General features: G+C 36.1%; 1 protein-coding gene and 1 pseudogene across 4 annotated transcripts in view; both read left to right on the forward strand.

Annotated features, from left to right (window-relative positions):
- LOC111159793 (fucosyltransferase 8) overlaps nt 1-18,329 on the forward strand; it is a 294,732-nt gene that overhangs the window by 68,831 nt on the left and 207,572 nt on the right. The gene's annotated exons all lie outside the window — the stretch shown is intronic.
- On the forward strand, nt 592-2,325 carry LOC111139913 (annotated as a pseudogene).

Raw genomic sequence — 18,329 nt, forward strand, 5'->3', positions numbered from 1 at the left:
TCCAGCCAGCCCTTCAGGAGATATCCTGAGCACCTAAAATAGCACGTGACACATAGTAGGTGGTCAACAAATACTTGATGAATGGGAGATTTTCTCTTTTCTTTCTTCTCTCTCTCTTTCTTTTAGAGGGGAGGAGTGTCAAGGTTCAGATTTGAATAACATATAGGTAACTTTATTAATTTTCATAAAGATGATGCTGGGAAAGTATATTTGCATAATAAAGGGATACATTTCAACATTTTTAAAATGAAGAATTAAGAACTCATTAGTTTTAAGGCTTGCCAGTATTCATCATTGTAATCTGTTAAAGGAAAATATAAATTGTGATAATTAAATTGAGAATACAAGAGAAATTTTGGTGAAGTGATAATGTTTATAACAAAAATACAAATGAAATTTTTGAAAAGCTTGAATATTATGAAATCTCCAAAAGTTAAAAAGTCAAAGCAGAGTGATGCAGTGCCTGGCAGAAGTCTCTCCATCTGCGGTGTTGTGCTGTGGGAAAGAGAGATGGATTTGTAAATCCAGAGTGAGATTCTGCCTGCCCGAAGCCACTACTGTGCAGAGACCCTGGGTGAAGCCTCCTTCATCATGTCCTCCCAGGAGGCAAAACTGTCAGCTGAGGACTTGGGGTCTTATAAGAAGGAAGGAGAATACATTAAACTCACAGTCCTTGGACAGGATAGCATTGAGATTCGCTTCAAAGTGAAGATGACAACACATCTTTAGAAACTCAAAGAATCATGCTGTCAGAGACCGGCAGTTCCAATGAATTCACTCAGTTTCTTTTTGAAGGTCAGAGAGTTGCTGATGATCACACTGCAAAAGAACTGGGAATGGAAGAAGTGATTGATGCTTATCAGGAACGAACGGGGTCATTCAACAATTTAGATATTCTTTTTGTTTTTTTTTTACTCTCCTTTTTTATTTTTAAAAATAGTTCTTTTGTAACTCGATGTTAAAAATGGAATTGAAAATCTTTAAAACATCTGGTAATTTGAAATCTAGTGCTTGTTATTCATTATCACTTGTTTTTATTATGCCGAGATTTAGTGATCAAACCTAAGCCCCCTTCATATTGCCCTCTCCTTTTAAAAAATTATATGTGTGCACAGAGAGACCATCTTTTCCAGCATTGCATTCACAGGCAATGTGAGTATTCATGAGTTTCCAGTTGGCCCTGAAATTCTAGCATGTGATTGCTTTATTCCTAGACTGTGATTTTCAGTGGGAAATGGAAGTTTTTCAGAGAACTGAACTGTGGAAAAATGACCTTTCCTTAAACTGAAGCTACTTTAAAAATTTGTGGGTCTGGACCAAAAGAAGAGAAGTATCAGGCTGGAGTTGAGATGATAGAGATGGTGAGAGTAATGACTAATTCCAAAGATGGCTTTACTGAGGCGAAAGCATTTTAAGATAAAAGAAGTCTTGTCAGAAAATCCAGAAAAGTTCTAGTGTAATTAGCAGTTAACAAAGTTATTCATGCAGAAGTGTATATAACGGAACACTGCTCTTTTTAATTTTATTTGTACTTTTTGGCCTGGGATATAGGTTTTAAATGGAAATTGTCTGTACCAGCTTCATTAAAATAAGCAAAGTGTGTATAAAAACCATTAAAAATGGGTGCCTGGGTGGCTCAGTGGGTCAAAGCCTCTGCCTTCTGCTCAGGTCATGATCCCAGGGTCCTGGGATGAAGCCCCACATAGGGCTCTCTGCTCAGCAGGGAGCCTGCTTCCCCCTCTCTCTCTGCTTGCCTCTCTGCCTACTTGTGATCTCTGTCTGTCAAATAAATAAATAAATAATCTTTAAAAAAAAAACAAACGTTAAAAAAAGGGTCAAAGCAGAATCTCTGAAGTAGACATTTATTTTAGAATCTGAAAGAGAAGAAGAATAAAATTAGGTTGTAAGTAGACTAGGTATTGACAAAGCAGGCCAGTCTGAGGCTAAATGTTCTCAGCCAAAACCAGATATTAGATGGAGGAACCCAGAAGTACTATCTTCAACCTACTTTTGAATTGGACTACATCGGACCTATCATAGACTCTCGTTAAGAACAGTGACTAAGTTCACGTTCAGGGCTATCCCCAGTGTCCAGTGTAGTTCCTGGTAATTAGTATTCTCTGCAAAAATTTTTTTCTTGAAAAAGGTGAATTAATCTGTAGGTAGTAAATTGTAGAGAGCTGACTTCAGACATTTTTGGGGGTGTTGTTGCCATGGGTTTTAGCCATAGCTACTCCTGTATCATATTTCTTTGAGTTTCTCTTAACCTTTTAGGGTGAAGGATCAGAATTTGTGCCTTTGGCCCTTGTGAAGAATATGCTTTGAATTATTTTCTGCGTTATTCTTATCTAGAGCTGGACCCCCCCCCTTTTTTTCCGTAAAAGGCAGAGGGCAAGCTTCTCTAGTTTTTTAAGTTCTTTAGCTGAAATTTGAGTCTCTGACCAGTGTACTAATAGATGGAAAGTCTTATATTTATTTTCTTAGTGAAGTTACTTTAAATAAAATTCCAAAGGGTTTAATCTGTATTAAAGAAATCTGTATTATTGCTAAAGAAATCTGTATTACTTAGTGATGTGAAGTTATAATGATTGATTTAAGGGATTAGGAATGAGTCATCAATGCTTTTCTCTTGTAGTTAGTGATTTCAAACTTTTTTGTGTGTTGGTAACAATGAAAAATTACTTATTCTTGCTGACATGAAGATATTCAGAGTTGCCTTTGCTTGTATCTTCATGGAATGAAAGAGGTAGATTAAGTTGCCTTTTACTAATGTAAATATGAAAATAATTTAGTCTAGATTTTCTTACTAGGCTTGTATTTCACTGAGACCTTTTTTTTTTTTTCAACCCCAAAGATACACTCCTCTCATTTTAATACATGTTCAAATTGTATGAGTAAGCTTAAATATGTTAGTGTGCCTCCCCTTCGGTCTCAGTAGCCATATTTTAAGCGCTCTGTAGCCACATATGGCTAGTGGTTATTTTATTGGGCAGTTTAGGTATAGAACATTTCCTTCTTGCAGATATGCCTGATACAGACATTTTCTATTATAGATTTTAATGATCTAGGTAATTATAATTTTTAAGGTAAGATTCTTAATATTTTTGTTAAGACATTTGTATTATTAAATTTATTTTGATTATTCTGTTATATCATGGACAGTCCAATAATTTTTGTTATTCTGTTTTAAAATGCCATTTTTAAAAAGATTTTATTTATTTATTTGAGAGAGAGAATGAGAGAGAGAGAGACCGTGAGAAGGGAGAGGTCAGAGGGAGAAGCAGACTCCCAGCCGAGCAGGGAGCCCCATGTGGGACTTGATCCAGGGACTCCAGGATCATGACCTGAGCAGAAGGCATTTGCTTAACCAACTGAGCCACCCAGGTGCCGCTAAAATGTCATTTTTATCTAATTTTGAGACTAGCTTGCATTTTGTAATATAATTTAATGGGAAATTTTGATATAGTAACTAGAAATTGCCCTTACAGGTAACACAGAACATTAATCTTGTTAAGTGAAGTAATGAATATAACTGTGAAAATTCCTCTTAAGGCTTTTATGATCAGTATTTTGGGAATGTGGAGCTTTTAAAACAGGCCTTTAGCTCCTAATGTATTTTGGTTAAACATGATAATGATTTTGTCACTATAATGCTGGGCTTACAGAAGTTGCTGATTAGATGTTAGTTCTTTTAATACATAGATTTCATTTTCTAGTGCGTGTTAACCCAAATTAGATGATCATAAGAATTCCCTGAGGAGGGACACCTGGGTGGCTCACTCAGTTAAGCATCTGCCCTCTGCCTTTGGCTCAGATCATGATCCCAGGGTTCTGGGATTGAGCCCTATGTCAGAGCAGGGAGCTTGATCTCCCTGCTTCTCCCTCTCCCTCTGCCTGGTCCCCCTGCTTGTGCTTTCTCTCTCTCTGTCAAATAAAGAAATAAAAATTTAAAAAAAAAAAAAAAAAAGAATTCTCTGAGGAGTTTTTACTTATTTTTTTTGAGGAGCTTTTTAAAGATACAGATATCCAAGGCATATATATTATAAACCATATGTATTAATAAAATCCTTTGTATACATTCCTTAGTTTAAACACCTTGAGATAGAATTGTTGGCTCAAAAGATTGAATTATTTTTTAGATTTTTGATTCAAAGGAAAAATTTCCTTCAGAAAGTTTGTACCAATTTATAAACTTTCCCTCACATTTTCTCTACACTGGGTATTATTGAATTTTTAATATTTCTCAGTTGATTAAAAGATCTCTTATTTTAGCTTGTATTTCTTATGAGTGAGAGCATTTTTCAAAATTTTTCGATAGGCGTTTTTTTCTTCCCTTTTCCTCTGTCCCTCTGTCCCTCCCTCCCTCTCTCTCTCTTTCCCTCCCTTTCTTTCTCTCTCTCCCCCCTCTCTTCCTTTCTTCCTCCCTCTTTCTTTTTTTTCCTTTCCCTCCCTTCCCTTTCTCTTCCCTCTCCTTTTCCTTCCCCTTTTCCCTCCCCTCCCCTCTCCCTCTCCCTCTGCCTGGTCTCCCCTCCAGCCCCTCCCCTTCTCTCTCTTCCCCTCGCCTCCCTTCTCCTCTCTTCTACTCTCCTCTCCTTTCCTTTCTTTCAAATTGCCTATTTTTGATATCTGTTGTTTCGCATACCTAAGGTTCTTCATTTTGATCATCTGTAAGTTGAATGATAGGGCTAGAAGGCAATGACTAAAAACAAGAATTGGTGTTCAAAAGGGCGGTGTGATTTTGGTTATTGAGCCTGGTACAGATTCGGTTAAAATGTTAAATCTATCACAGATCTGCAGTATTCTTTGTACATATTTCCATCTGTTCTTTCATAAATTATATCTTTTAGGAATGGTCCTTTTCAGTTTGACAGTGGAGGAATTGGATTTAAAATTTTCTTATGAACAAAGGAAGTATTTTGCTACTATCATTCGGAAAACCAATCATTATGTTTGGTTCAGGTTGTTACTGGAATCAGTTTGAAATAATGCCATTAATAATGCCGTCTAACACAACTATTTATTTTGATTTCTTGCCTATATATAAACATGATAGAACAGAAATCCCTTAATTATAGGGACCTTTTATCTTTGTGTTGCTTGTGCCTCTTATTATCTGGCCCTGTAAAGGAAAACTCATTTCCGGTACTCAAAACACTTCTGAAACCAGATTTGTGGGTTTTCTACACCAAGCAATTCTTTAATTTTTGGGGAATACCAACCAAATAATTAGCATAGAGCATAGACTCCAGAGGTTAAGGACCCAGTTCCACAAGACTACCCTTAATGTCAGATGTCAATTGGGTGTAGTGAATGCCCAGGTTACCCACACTTCTGTCTGACTTGGCTACAAATTGGTGGGATCCCATGACTTCCTCCTCAGATTTGATAATTGGCTATTATGGCTCACAGAACTCAGAAACACTTACATTTATCATCTTATTACAAAGGATATAATTAAAGATAATGATGAACAACAAGATGAAGAGATACATAGGATGAGGCCCAGAAGGATCCTGAGCACACAGAGTAGAGTGTGCCATTCTCCTGGCACATGGATGTATTTACCAACTTGGACAATCTGTAGGCCCCATAGTTTAGGGGACATGATTAGTTATTAAGTCAATGTCTAGCCTCTGTCTTGTCCCTGGAGGATAGGGCATGGAGTTGGAAGTTACAAGCTTACGATCTGTGTTTGGTCTTTCTGGTGAACAGATTGAATATTGAATATTCAAATATTCAAATATTGAAGCTATCCGGGAACCTACCAAGAGTAGCCTCATTAGAATGAAAGATGTTCCCATTAAGAAGTTCCAAAGGATTTAGGAACTCTGTGTAAGGGATGTGTGTTCATCTGGCCATAGACAACTGCATTCAGTCTGAATGGGGTCTCACGGAGGGAGTGGAGGTGCTGGCACTGGCAAGAGTCCTTCAGAGTGCCCAGGGGCTCCAGTTTCCATGTTCAGAGGGATTTGACAGCTTATTATCAGACTGAGGTTTCAGGGTTGCAGGAGGATTGTGACTAAGTGACTGGGACAGCACTCCACTAGAAGTCCTCACCCACTGGTCCAACACTGGTCACCAAGTCCCTACTGTAAACTGGTGGAGAGCCTCTTTCTACTTCAGTGTCCCTTGAGTGCCCTCTACTGAAAAAGCTTAGCATAGTGCTCATGTTAAAGGAATAGTTAAAGGAATTTTGTTACCACAAAACATTGAAAGATTCTTTCACAGCTGGGGTCTCTATGTATCTGTCCATTAACTGACACATACGGATAATACCTAAGTTTGTTTATCCAGTTACCTGTTTATGGACAATTTTGGTTCTTCTTAGTTATTAGTTTCTGTAAGTTGCCATGAACATTAATATACAAGTTTTTGTATGGACATATATTTTCATTACTGTTAGGTAAATACATAAGTGTGGAATGACTGGATTGTATAGTAGGTGTCCTAAATTTTTAGGAAATTTCCAGATTGTTTTCCAATATGGCTATATGATTTTTTTGTTCTTGCTGGCAGTTTCTCTATATCTTATCAATATTTGATATGGGTTATTCCTTTTAACTTTAGTCATTCTGTTAGGTGTTAGTACTATCTCCTTGTGTTTTAATTTCCACTTCTCTAATGACTAATGATATTGAGTACCATTTCTTGTGTTTATTTACCATTTTTATTTTTTTTTTTGGTAAAATGTCTGCTCACATCTTACTTTTTTTAAAAAATTGGGTTGTTTTCTCATTATCGAGTTTTGGATGCTTTTTTCTTTCTTTCTTTCTTTTTTTTTTGAGTTTTGAATGCTTCTTCTATATTTTTGTGGAAGTTTGCAGAGGTTTTTTTCCTGGATTGTGGCTTGTCTTTTCATACTTTTAACAGTATCTTTTTTTTTTTTTTTAGCGTATCAGTATTCCTTGTTTTTGCACCACACCCAGTGCTCCATGCAATCCGTGCCCTCTCCAATACCCACCACCTGGTTCCCCCAACCTCCCACCCCCCGCTGCTTCAAACCCCTCAGATTGTTTTTCAGAGTCCATAGTCTCTCATGGTTCACCTCCCCTTCCAATTTCCCCCAACTCCCTTTTCCTCTCTAACTCCCCTTTTCTTCCATGCTATTTGTTAGGCTCCACAAATAAGTGAAACCATCTGATAATTGACTCTCTCTGCTTGACTTATTTTACTCAGCATAATCTCCTCCAGTCCCGTCCATGTTGCTACAAAAGTTGGGTATTCATCCTTTCTGATGGAGGCATAATACTCCATAGTGTATATGGACCACATCTTCCTTATCCATTCGTCTGTTGAAGGGCATCTTGGTTCTTTCCACAGTTTGGCGACCGTGGCCATTGCTGCTATAAACATTGGGGTACAGATGGCCCTTCTTTTCACTACATCTGTATCTTTGGGGTAAATACCCAGTAGTGCAATTGCAGGGTCATAGGGAAGCTCTATTTTTAATTTCTTGAGGAATCTCCACACTGTTCTCCAAAGTGGCTGCACCAACTTGCATTCCCACCAACAGTGTAAGAGGGTTCCCCTTTCTCCACATCCCCTCCAACACATGTTGTTTCCTGTCTTGCTAATTTTGGCCATTCTAAGTGGTGTAAGGTGGTATCTCAATGTGGTTTTAATTTGAATCTCCCTGATGGCTAGTGATGATGAACATTTTTTCATGTGTCTGATAGCCATTTGTATGTCTTCATTGGAGAAGTGCCTGTTCATATCTTCTGCCCATTTTTTGATATGATTGTTTAACAGTATCTTTTGAGGAATAATAATTTTTAATTTTGATGAAAGCTCAGGCTATCAATCAATTAATTCTTATATCCATCATGTTTTTGTATCTACGATATTTTTACCTAATGCAAGGTTATAAGGGCTTTCTCCTAGGATAGTTTCTGGAAGTTTTATGGTTTTAGGTTTTTTGTTTTGGAAATAGTTTTTTTTTTTTTTTTTTAAAGATTTATTTATTTTAGAGAGAGAGAGAGCGTGAGCACAAGCAGGGGGAGGGGCAGAGGGAGACAGGCAGACTCCCTGCTGAGCAGGGAGCCTGATAAGGGGCTCAACCCCTGGACCCTGAGATCATGACCAGAGCCAAAATCAAGAGTTGGATGCTCAACCCATTAAGCCACCCAGGTGCCCCATGGTCTTAGGTTTTATGATTAGTACTATGATGCATTTTGAATTAATGTTTTTTATGTAAAGTGAAAATTGGAAAAGGGTTTATTTTTTTGCATATCGATTTGTTGTCTCTACACTTTTTGTCAAAAATCAGTTGATCATATATGTGTGAGTTTATTTATGGTTGGATTACTGTGGTATTATTAAGAAGTCATGAAACCAAGTTGTGTTGCTCATCTAAGTTTGTTCTTTTTCAGTGTTATTTTGGCTGTTGTGCTTGTTATTCATTTATTGCCTCTCAGTTCCAGATTCACCCTTTATGCTTGTTCAGTGAAAATGGATCTGGCCCTTTTAGTATTTCTCTATTGCCAGCTTTCATAGTGTTAAGCTTTGTCAATATAGAGTGCTACAGACACATTCTAAGAGGAAAGACTTTTGCTTCTTGCTTTTTGTGTGCTTGCTTGATAGGCTCCAGTATCACACTCAGTTTCTCTAGAATCAACCTACATGGCTTCCTTAGCGTATGGTTCTTGCCACATGTGTGACTTCACCAGCACTAAGCTTCTACAGAGCTCAGAGGATAGCAGTAACCCAGCAGCCAGAGACCCAAGGCTAGCTTCTCTTTGTACCTCTCATGTGGGTTTGTAGCAGAATGGCTTCATAGGATACTTCCAGATAAATAGCTTTTCCTAGACCCCTATGAGCAGATTTCTGGCAAGTTGCACAAGGCAGATATTTCCAGCAAATTCTGTTGGCATGGCACCAGAACAATTTATCTGTCATTCAGTGACCTAGGACTGTGCCTTCTCCAACAAGGTCTGACCTCAGGCCTGGAACATATAGGGAGTTGGAGGAAGCTCTTGCTTAGGCATGCCTGTCTCAGCCCTAGGAGATATTAGCTGCTCTTATATTCTTTAGTATTTTCTGTGCTTCTCACTAGTTAATTGTTGTTATACCAGCCCCTGTTATAGTTAATGATTCTTTTTTTTTTTTTTAAGATTTTATTTATTTGACAGAGAGAGATCACAAGTGGACAGAGAGGCAAGCAGAGAGAGAGAGAGAGGAGGAAGCAGGCTCCCTGCGGAGCAGAGAGCCCGATGCGGGACTCGATCTTAGGACTCCGAGATCATGACCTGAGCTGAAGGCAGAGGCTTAACTCACTGAGCCACCCAGGTGCCCCTAGTTAATGATTCTTTATACTTAACTTTTCCTTTTCAAATTTCTGTGTGGCTTCTCTTGCCTGATTGTATCTAGAATGATGCAACCCCTTTTAGGTTTTTTATATTTCTATGTGAATTTTAGAAGCAGTTTCTAAATGTCTAAAAAAGCCTACTGAGATTTTCACTGAATTTATTCATAAATCTGGGGGAATTGCACTGGGATCTATAGATAAATTTGGGGAGAATTGGCCTCAATAGTATTGGGTTTTTTGATTCATGAATAAAGTATCACCTTTTATTTAGATTTTCAGGTTCTTTTTTTTAAGATTTCATTTATTTGTTGATTTATTAGAGAGAGTGTACATGCATGGGGGGACAAGCAGAGGAGGAGCAAGAGGGAAAGAATCTTTGTTGTTGTTGTTGTTAAAGATTTTATTTATTTGTCAGAGAGAGTGTGTACACAAGCACGGGGAGTGGCAGGCAGAAGGAGAAGCAGGCTTCCTGCCCTGTAAGGAGTCCAGTGGGGGACTCTATCCCAGGACCCAGGGATCATGACCCAAGCTGAAGGCAAATGCTTAACTGACTGAGCCACCCAGGTGTCTTGAGGGAAAGAATCTTAAGTAGACTCCACGCTAATCTTGGATCCTGTTGTGAGCTTGATCTTGTGACCCTGAGATCATGACCTGAGCTGAAACCAACAGTTGGAACATTCAACCAACTGAGCTACCCAGTTGCCTCTAGAATTTCAGTCTCTCTTAGCAGTGTTTCATGGTTTTTTTTATACAGCTCTTTTCCAGATTATCCCTAAATGTGTTATATTTTTTATGCTCTTATAAGTAGCATTATTCTTTTTAAATTCCACTTTCCAGTTTTTCATTGCTAATATATAAAAATGCAGTTGATTTTTATGGCTTTAACCTTGCTAAATCTATTTTTTAGTTCTAGTAGTTTTTTGTTTGGTAGATTCCATCAGATTTTCTACATAGTCATGTCTTCTGTGAATAAAGAGAGTTTTACTCCTTTCATTCCAATTTGTGTTCCTCTTATTTCTTTTTCTTGCTTGACCTCATTGGTTAAACTCTCTGGTATAATGTTGAAGAGAAATGGTGACAGGACATTCTAGTCTGGCTTCTAATATTAGCAGGAGAATATCCATTCTTTCATAATTAAGTATGATTATGATGTTAATTGTAGATTTTTCATAGATAAGTTGATTAAATTCATTTCTATTCCTCGTTTGTAGAGACTTTTCAAATCAGGAATGGATGTTAGATTTTGTCAAATGCTTTTTTGTGTGTGTCTGTTGAGATGAGAGTTACTATTTATTTATGTTTTAGTTCTAGGTAATGCAAACATCTGTTGTTATGTACGGTTTTGTTAGTACTTTTTTTTCCCCCCAAAATGACCTCCTTCCCTAAAAAAAGCCAAATAATCTGCATGTATAATACCTGGGTTTTAAAAATATTTTATGTGCAATATCATCTCTAATTGGTTAAAATATAAATTACAATAATGCTAATGGAGTCTAATTATTGAGCTGTGATGTGAAAAAAAAAAACCAGAAAAGTCTGAGAAGTAGCCCTAAAATACATACCTACTAAAGAAATTTTGATTGAGTACAATTGTTTTAACCCTAAATTTATATTTAACATTATTGAAGGGAGACAGCTATAGGATACAGATACTTAAGGGTCTTTGGTAAGTGCTTAAGAAGAAGTGAAAACAATAGATGAATTACATGAAGAAAAATTGAAAGCATAGAGGCTTACTTAAAGATTGAGAAAAGCAAATAAGTAGACCTAACAGAACACAAGGGGCTCAGAAAGTATGCAGTTGTTTCTTATAGACAATAATTGGAGTTAAGGCAATGTAGCTGGTGACTTTGGTGAAGTGGAAAGGATTGCCCTGTGATAATTGGGTTTAAATCCTGTATTTTCCACTTGCTAACTCAGTAAGTTTCTTATACTAAGTTTCTAATTTCTCATCTGTAGAAGGAACATAAAAATATTTATCCCAAGGGTTGTAAGAAGATTAAATAGAATCAGTTACATAAAAGTGCATAGCAGTATAGTTAGGTGCTTAATAGTTCGTCTTTGTCTTTATTATTTTTTTAAATAACCAATGGAAGCATTACTTTTCTGTTGCCTATTTCCCTGGTGATTATATATAAACACAGAAGTAGGGCCCACAGTTAGCTTGAAACCCATTGAGAAAATAAAAACTGAAGCGAATTCCTGCTGTGTTGACCTCCTAGAACTTCTCATACTTTGAAAGAAAATTAATCAGAGCACTGTGAGCATAAGATTATATTAGAAGATGTTCTGAAAGAGAGTTCTAATTTGAGGAAGGATGGTAGAATTTATAGGGTATTAGCAGGAGGGGTTAGACATAGTTCAATTAGTTTGGGGGAATAGTTGGTCAAGGATGACTCTCAGAGAATTGATCTTGTAGATTAGTAGCTCTTGGGCAGATTTTTTTTCAAGAAGTTTGAGGATAAGCAGCTGTGGGGGTCAGTCAAAGACATGAGAGGATCAGTGCAAAGTTCTTAGGCTTTTAGTGTCTGCACAGTAGGTTTTTCTATCATTGGCTCTTCCAGCCTTCTCTTCCTGCACCCACACGACTAGTATAAGGGCCCTTTATCTTCGTCATGATTTTAGACGCTTTCTAGCTCTTGATCTCAGAGGTAATATCTTTATGAAACTATAAAGAACAAGGAATTAAGTATTTTGTAGAACTAGAAAGTTCTTAGTCTTTGCTTCCAGCCTTCTTTGTATTGTGTTTTGGATTACATTATGTAGATGCTCTGCAGTAGAGAAAATGGTAATGTATGATAACAAAAAGCTTCGCTTCAAAGTAGACAAATGGCTGGAAGGGAGATTCAAGTAGGGTTTTGCTGCAGCTATTTTAGATGATGACACAGCTTAAACTTAAATTGCAATTGATTTTTTCTTTTTATTTTGCCTTATCTTTCTGTGATGATTCTAGTAGAAGTCAAATGAAATTATTTTTGATAGCTGGGTTTGTGAACATTGGTATTTGCATCTAACCTTCCAAAGCCTACCTGTGCTTTCAGAGAGCTCCGCTTATGACTAAATGGATCATCTCTTCCCTTGTATCTATTTAATGCATTACTGGTTTCTGGCAGCTGGTACTTAACATTGTTCATTCCTGAGTTTGGTGCTTCAGGTGATTTCTTTGCCTTTATGAGGTACTTTCTGACTATAGGTGAATCCATTCTCCTGTAAATATAATCTGTGCTTTGAGATTAAATTATCCTTGTCCTCTTTGAATACATAAGTCCTTTTATTATCTGATAGTTTGCCTCTCGCTTTGTGGCTTCCTGTGTTCCTTTTGTAATGCTTACTTACCTTTTAATTTAAATACAAGGTTGCCTTAGCATCCAAGGAAGACTTTGGCCTATTGAAACATTCAGAAAGTATGAATATTTGGCCACCATATTTAGGATTATTGAATATAGAAGAGGAGGCAAATTTATTATTTTTTTCCTAATCAAGCTTACCATAGGCCTTGTACTTTTCAAAATAGCTTGAGTGGGAAAAAAATATATGAAGAATGGCATATCTGCTATTTCTACATGGATGTACTTACCATAACTGTAAAAAATATATTTGATTTACTGTGAACCTCTCAAGGTAAATGTGTCAGATATAATCAATATTTTAGTATTGTCATGTATAGTTAAGCACTTTCCCATAAATTATGAGAAAGTTATTTATGTTTTTTTGTTTGCAAAATATTAAAATATTTCCATAAGGTGGCTTTCTTTTTTTGATAGAGGAAGTTAAAGATAAGATTTATCTACAACTAAATAGTAAGTCACTGGTGAGAATCTTTTCTACCTCATATATTACTGCGCTTCTTACATCTCATTCTCCATTTGTAACATTTGGTGATATGATACAAATGTCACTATCTTAGCTTTCTTTAATTTTCTGAGAAGTATCGTTTATAGCCTTTATATCTTTTAATCTTAGGAACTCTGGAAGTCTTCATCCTTTATTTCTTCTAAAGAAAATAGCTTCATTTGCTCTTTAGAAAAAATATTTTATCTATTTATTTGAGAGAGAGAGAGAGAGTACAAGCAGGAGGGGCACTGGGAGAAGCAGACTCCCTGCCAAGCAGGGAGCCCAGTATGGGGCTCTGTCCCAGGACCCTGAGATCATAACCTGAGCCTAAGGCAGACACTTAATGACTAAGCCACCCAGGTGCCCCAAATCTGCACTCCTTTACCAAGCTCTCCCTATTTCCCACACCGCCCAGTCCCAGACACTTTTCTACCCTCTGTTAGTATGAGTTGGATTTTTTTTTTTTTTTTGTAGATTCTATGTGTAAGTGATAGCATGCAGTATTTTCTCTGTCTGACTTATTTCATTTAGTATAATACTTTTTTTTTTTTTAAGATTTTATTTATTTATTTGACAGAGAGAGATCACAAGTAGGAGAGGCAGGCAGAGAGAGGGAAGCAGGATCTCCGCCGAGCAGAGAACCCGATGCGGGACTCGATCCCAGGACCCTGAGATCATGACCTGAGCCGAAGGCAGCGGCTTAACTCACTGAGCCACCCAGGCGCTCCTTAGTATAATACTCTTAAGATTTATTCATATTGTTAGAATGGCAGAATTTCTTTTTCTCATGGCTGAATAATATTGCATATATATACATATATGTATGTACATACACATACACATACATATATACATATACACCCCACATAATATATCCATTCATCTGTGGATGGAAACTTAGGTTGTTTCCATATCTCAGCTATTGTGAATAGTATTGCAGTGAACCTGGGAGTGTCCTGATCTTGTTTCTATTCCCTTAGGGTGTATACTGAGAAGAGAGGGATGTCTACATCATTTGGGTAATTCTGTTTTTGATTTTTTAAGGAAAGCTCCATACGTTCTCCAAAGTAATGCTGCATCAGTTTACATTGCTACGAGCAGTGAACAAGGGTTCCCTTTTGTTCACACCCTCACCAACACTTGTTAAATTACATTTTTTTTGTGATAGCCATTCTAACAGGTGTGAGGTTATATCTCATTATAGTTTTGATTTGCAAAACTGTATATTTGGTGATATCTAGTAATGCTGAGCCACCTTTTCACATACCTGATAGCCATTTATAGATCTTCTATGGAAAAATGTCAGTTTTTAAATTGGATTTATTTATCGATTGATTAATTGCTATTCACATAGTATGAGTTCTTCGTATATTTTGGATATTAAGCCCTTATCAAGTATATGGTCTGAAAACATTTTGTCCCATTCTGTAGGTTTTCTCTTCATTTTGTTGATGATATCCCTTGGTGTATAGAAGCTTTTTTTTTTCCTTTCTTTCTTTAAAATGGAGGTATTATTGAAGCACAGTGGGGCAGGAAGAGCTGCTACCGTTCCCGGCTGCCCGAAAGCTTTTTAGTTTGATATTGTCCCATTTGTTTATTGTGTTTTCATCACCTTTACTTTTTGTGTTTTGAAATTGAAAAAAAATCATTGAAGACTGATGTCAAAGAGCTTACCCCTTATGTTATCTTCTAGAAGTTTTATCGTTTCAGGTCATTTTGAGTTGATTTTTGTCTGTGTTGTAAGATAGGGGCCCAGTTTCATTCTTTTGATTGTGGTTGTCCAGTTTTCCCAGCACCATTTCTTGAAGAGACTATCCTTTTCCCATTGTATATTCTTGGCTTGTCAAATACTAATTGACCATATATACGAGAGTTTATTAATTAACCATATATGCATGAGTTTATTTTTGAGCTCTCTGTTTTGTTTCATTGATTCGTATATCTGTTTTAATGCCAGTGTTGTTTACTATAGCTTTGTAGTGTACTTTGAAGTTAGGAAGTGTGAGGCCTCTAGCTTTGGTCTCTCTCAAGATTCCTGTGGCTATTTGGGGGCTTTTGTGGTTGATTACAAATTTTAGGATTATTGGTTTTAGTTCTGAGAAAATGCCACTGGAATTTTGAAAGGGATTGCATTAAATTTGTACATTGTCTTAGGGTGTTTGGACATTTTAACAATATTCTTCTAATCTGTGAGCACAGATTTATTTGTGATTTCCATTTATTTGTGTCTTTTTCAATTTCTTTCATCAGTGTCTTATAGTTTTCATATACAAATCTTTTACCTCCTTTGCTAAATTTATTCCTAAGTATTTTTTTTTTTGATGCAGTTGCGAATGGGGTTTTCTTAATTATTCTTTCTGCTAGTTTGTTGTTAGTATATATAAACACAACTTGTTTATAACAACTTGTTGTTGTTCATATATATATAGACATAACTGATATTTGTATATTGATTTTGTATCATGCATCTTTTCTGAATTTGTTGATTGGTTCTAACAGCTTTTTGGTGGAGTCTTAGTATTTTCTGTATATAATATGTCATCTGCAAATAGTGAATTTTACTAACTCCTTTCCAATTTGGATGTCTTTTTTCTTTTTCTTGCCTAATGTCTGGCTAGGATTTCCAGTACTGTGTGGAATGAAAGTGGCGAGAGTGAGCATCCTTGTCTTGTTCCTGATCTTAGAGGGAAAACTTTCAGCTTTTCACTGTTGAGGATGACGTTAGCTGTGGGCTTGTCATATGTGACCTTTATTATGTTGAGGTATTTGTTGAGAATTCTTATCATGAAAGAATGTTGAATTTCATTAAATGTTTTCTTTATCTTTAGAGATGATAATTTGATTTTTGGGGGGGGGGGGGGGGGGGGGGGGGCAGAGGGAGAGAGAGAATCTTAAGCAGACTCCATGCCTAGTGTAAGAGCTTGATGTGGGCTTGATCTGACAACCCTGAGATCATGACCTGAGCCAAAATCAAGAGTTGGATGCTTAACTGAGCATCCAAGTGTACTCCAATATGATTTTTATCCTTCATTTTATGTGTGGTATTACATTTACTGATTTGCCTATATTGAACTATCTTTGCATCCCAGGGATAAAACCCTCTTGATCATGGTGTGTGATCCTTTTAATATGTTGTTGAATTCTGTTTATTAATATTTTGTTGAGGATTTTTGCATTCATATTCATCAGGGATATTGTCCGGTAGGTTTCCTTTTTATAGTGTCCTTGTTTGGTTTTGATTATAAGGATAATGCTGGCTTCATAAAGTGAATTTGGAAATGTTCCCTTCTCTTCAAGTTTTTGGAAGCGTTTGGAAAGGATTGATAATAATTCTTTTTTAAATGTTTGGTAGAATTACCAGTGAAGCCATCTGGTCCTGACTTTTTTGTAGGAAGGTTTTTGATTACTGATTAAATCGTCTTACTAGTAATTGGTCTGTTCTCATGTTCTGTTTCTTCATGATTCAGTCTTTGTAGGTTGGTATATTTCTAGGAATTTGTCCCTTTCTTAGATTGTCCAATTTGTTGTATGTAATTATATAGTCCCTTATGATCCTTTATATATGTGTGATACAATTTGTAATGTCTCCTCATTCATTTATAATTTTAAGTTCTTTCACATTTTTCTTTGTTAGTCTAGCTAAATGTTGTCTATTTTATCTTTAAAAAAACCAGTTCTTAGTTTCATTATTTTTTCTATTGTCTTTTCAATTTCTGTTTCATTTATTTCCACTCTGATCTGTGGTCTTTCTTTCTTTCTTTCTTTTTTTTTAAACTGACTTTGGGTTTAGTTTGTTATTTTCTAGTTCTTTAAAAAAATTTTTTTTCCTTGAGTAAATTTAGGCTGTTTATTTGAACTTTTTCTTTTTTTCTTAATGTGGGTAGTAATTGCTATGAACTTACTTCTTAGAAGTGCTTTTGCTGTAGCTCTTAAGCTTTTATATTGTGTATTTCCATATTAATTTGCCCATAGATTTTTTAAAATTTCTTCTTTGACCCATTTGTCAGCATTAGTAGCATGTTGTTTAATCTTCATATATTTGTGTATTTTTCAGATTTCTTCTTATAATTGATTTCTAGTATGATACTATAGAAAAGATGCTTGATATGATTTCATTTTTCTTAAATTTATTAAGACTTGTTTTGTGGCCTAACATGATGTATTCTGGAGAATGTTCCATTGGTAATTAAGTATTTTGTTGCTTTTGGGTGGAATGTTCTGTAAATTTCTCTTGAAGCCATATGGTCAAATGTGTAGTTTAAGTTAAGTGTTTCCATATTTTTTTTTTTAAGATTTTATTTATCTATTCGACAGAGATCACAAGTAGGCAGAGAGAGAGGTGGAAGCAGGCTCCCTGCTGAGCAGAGAGCCTGATGCCAGGCTCGATCCCAGAACCCTGGGATCTACACCTGAGCCAAAGGCAGAGGCTTTAACTCACTGAGCCACCCAGGCACCCCACCATATTGATATTTTTTTCTAGATGAACAATACATTGTTGAAAGTGGGGTATTGAAGTTTCTATAATTATTGTGTTGCTGTCTGTTTCTCTCTTCAGATCTGTTATTATTTGCTTTTTAATTTTAGGTACTTCTGTATTGGGTAGATAAATATTTAAAAATATTACAACTACTTGTTGGATTGATGCCTTTATCCTTATGTAATGACCTTCTTTGTCTCTTCTTGTGATCTTTTGCTTTGAATGCTATTTTGTCTGATATAAGTATAACTGGTCTTGCTCCCTTTTGGTTTCGATCTGCCTAAAATGTCTTTTTCCATTCCTTTACTTTCAGTCTATACATACCCTTAAGATATATAAGAGAACTTAGTCCACTTACATTTAAAGTAATTATTGATAGATATGGATTTATTATTGTCATTTTGTTAATTGTTTTCTGGCTGTATTGTAATTCCTTTGTCCCTTCTTTTATTTCTTTTTTGTTATTTGGTGATTTTCTATAGTGGTATGCCTAGCTTTCTTAATCTTTTGTTGTAGTTTTTACTTTGTGGTTACCATGAGGCTTATATAAAAGATTTTATACTTGTAATAGTGTATTTTAAGTTGGTAGCAATTTATGTCAAATGCATACTACTAACACTCCCTATTTTTACTCTACCCCCATACATTTTGTTTTTGATGTCATTATTTATATCATTTTGCCTTGTGTATCCATTAACAAATTATGTATCCAAT

This window comes from Enhydra lutris, unplaced genomic scaffold, assembly GCF_002288905.1.
Source record: "Enhydra lutris kenyoni isolate GAN:26980312 unplaced genomic scaffold, ASM228890v2 scaffoldscaffold4, whole genome shotgun sequence".
Lineage (NCBI taxonomy): Eukaryota > Metazoa > Chordata > Mammalia > Carnivora > Mustelidae > Enhydra > Enhydra lutris.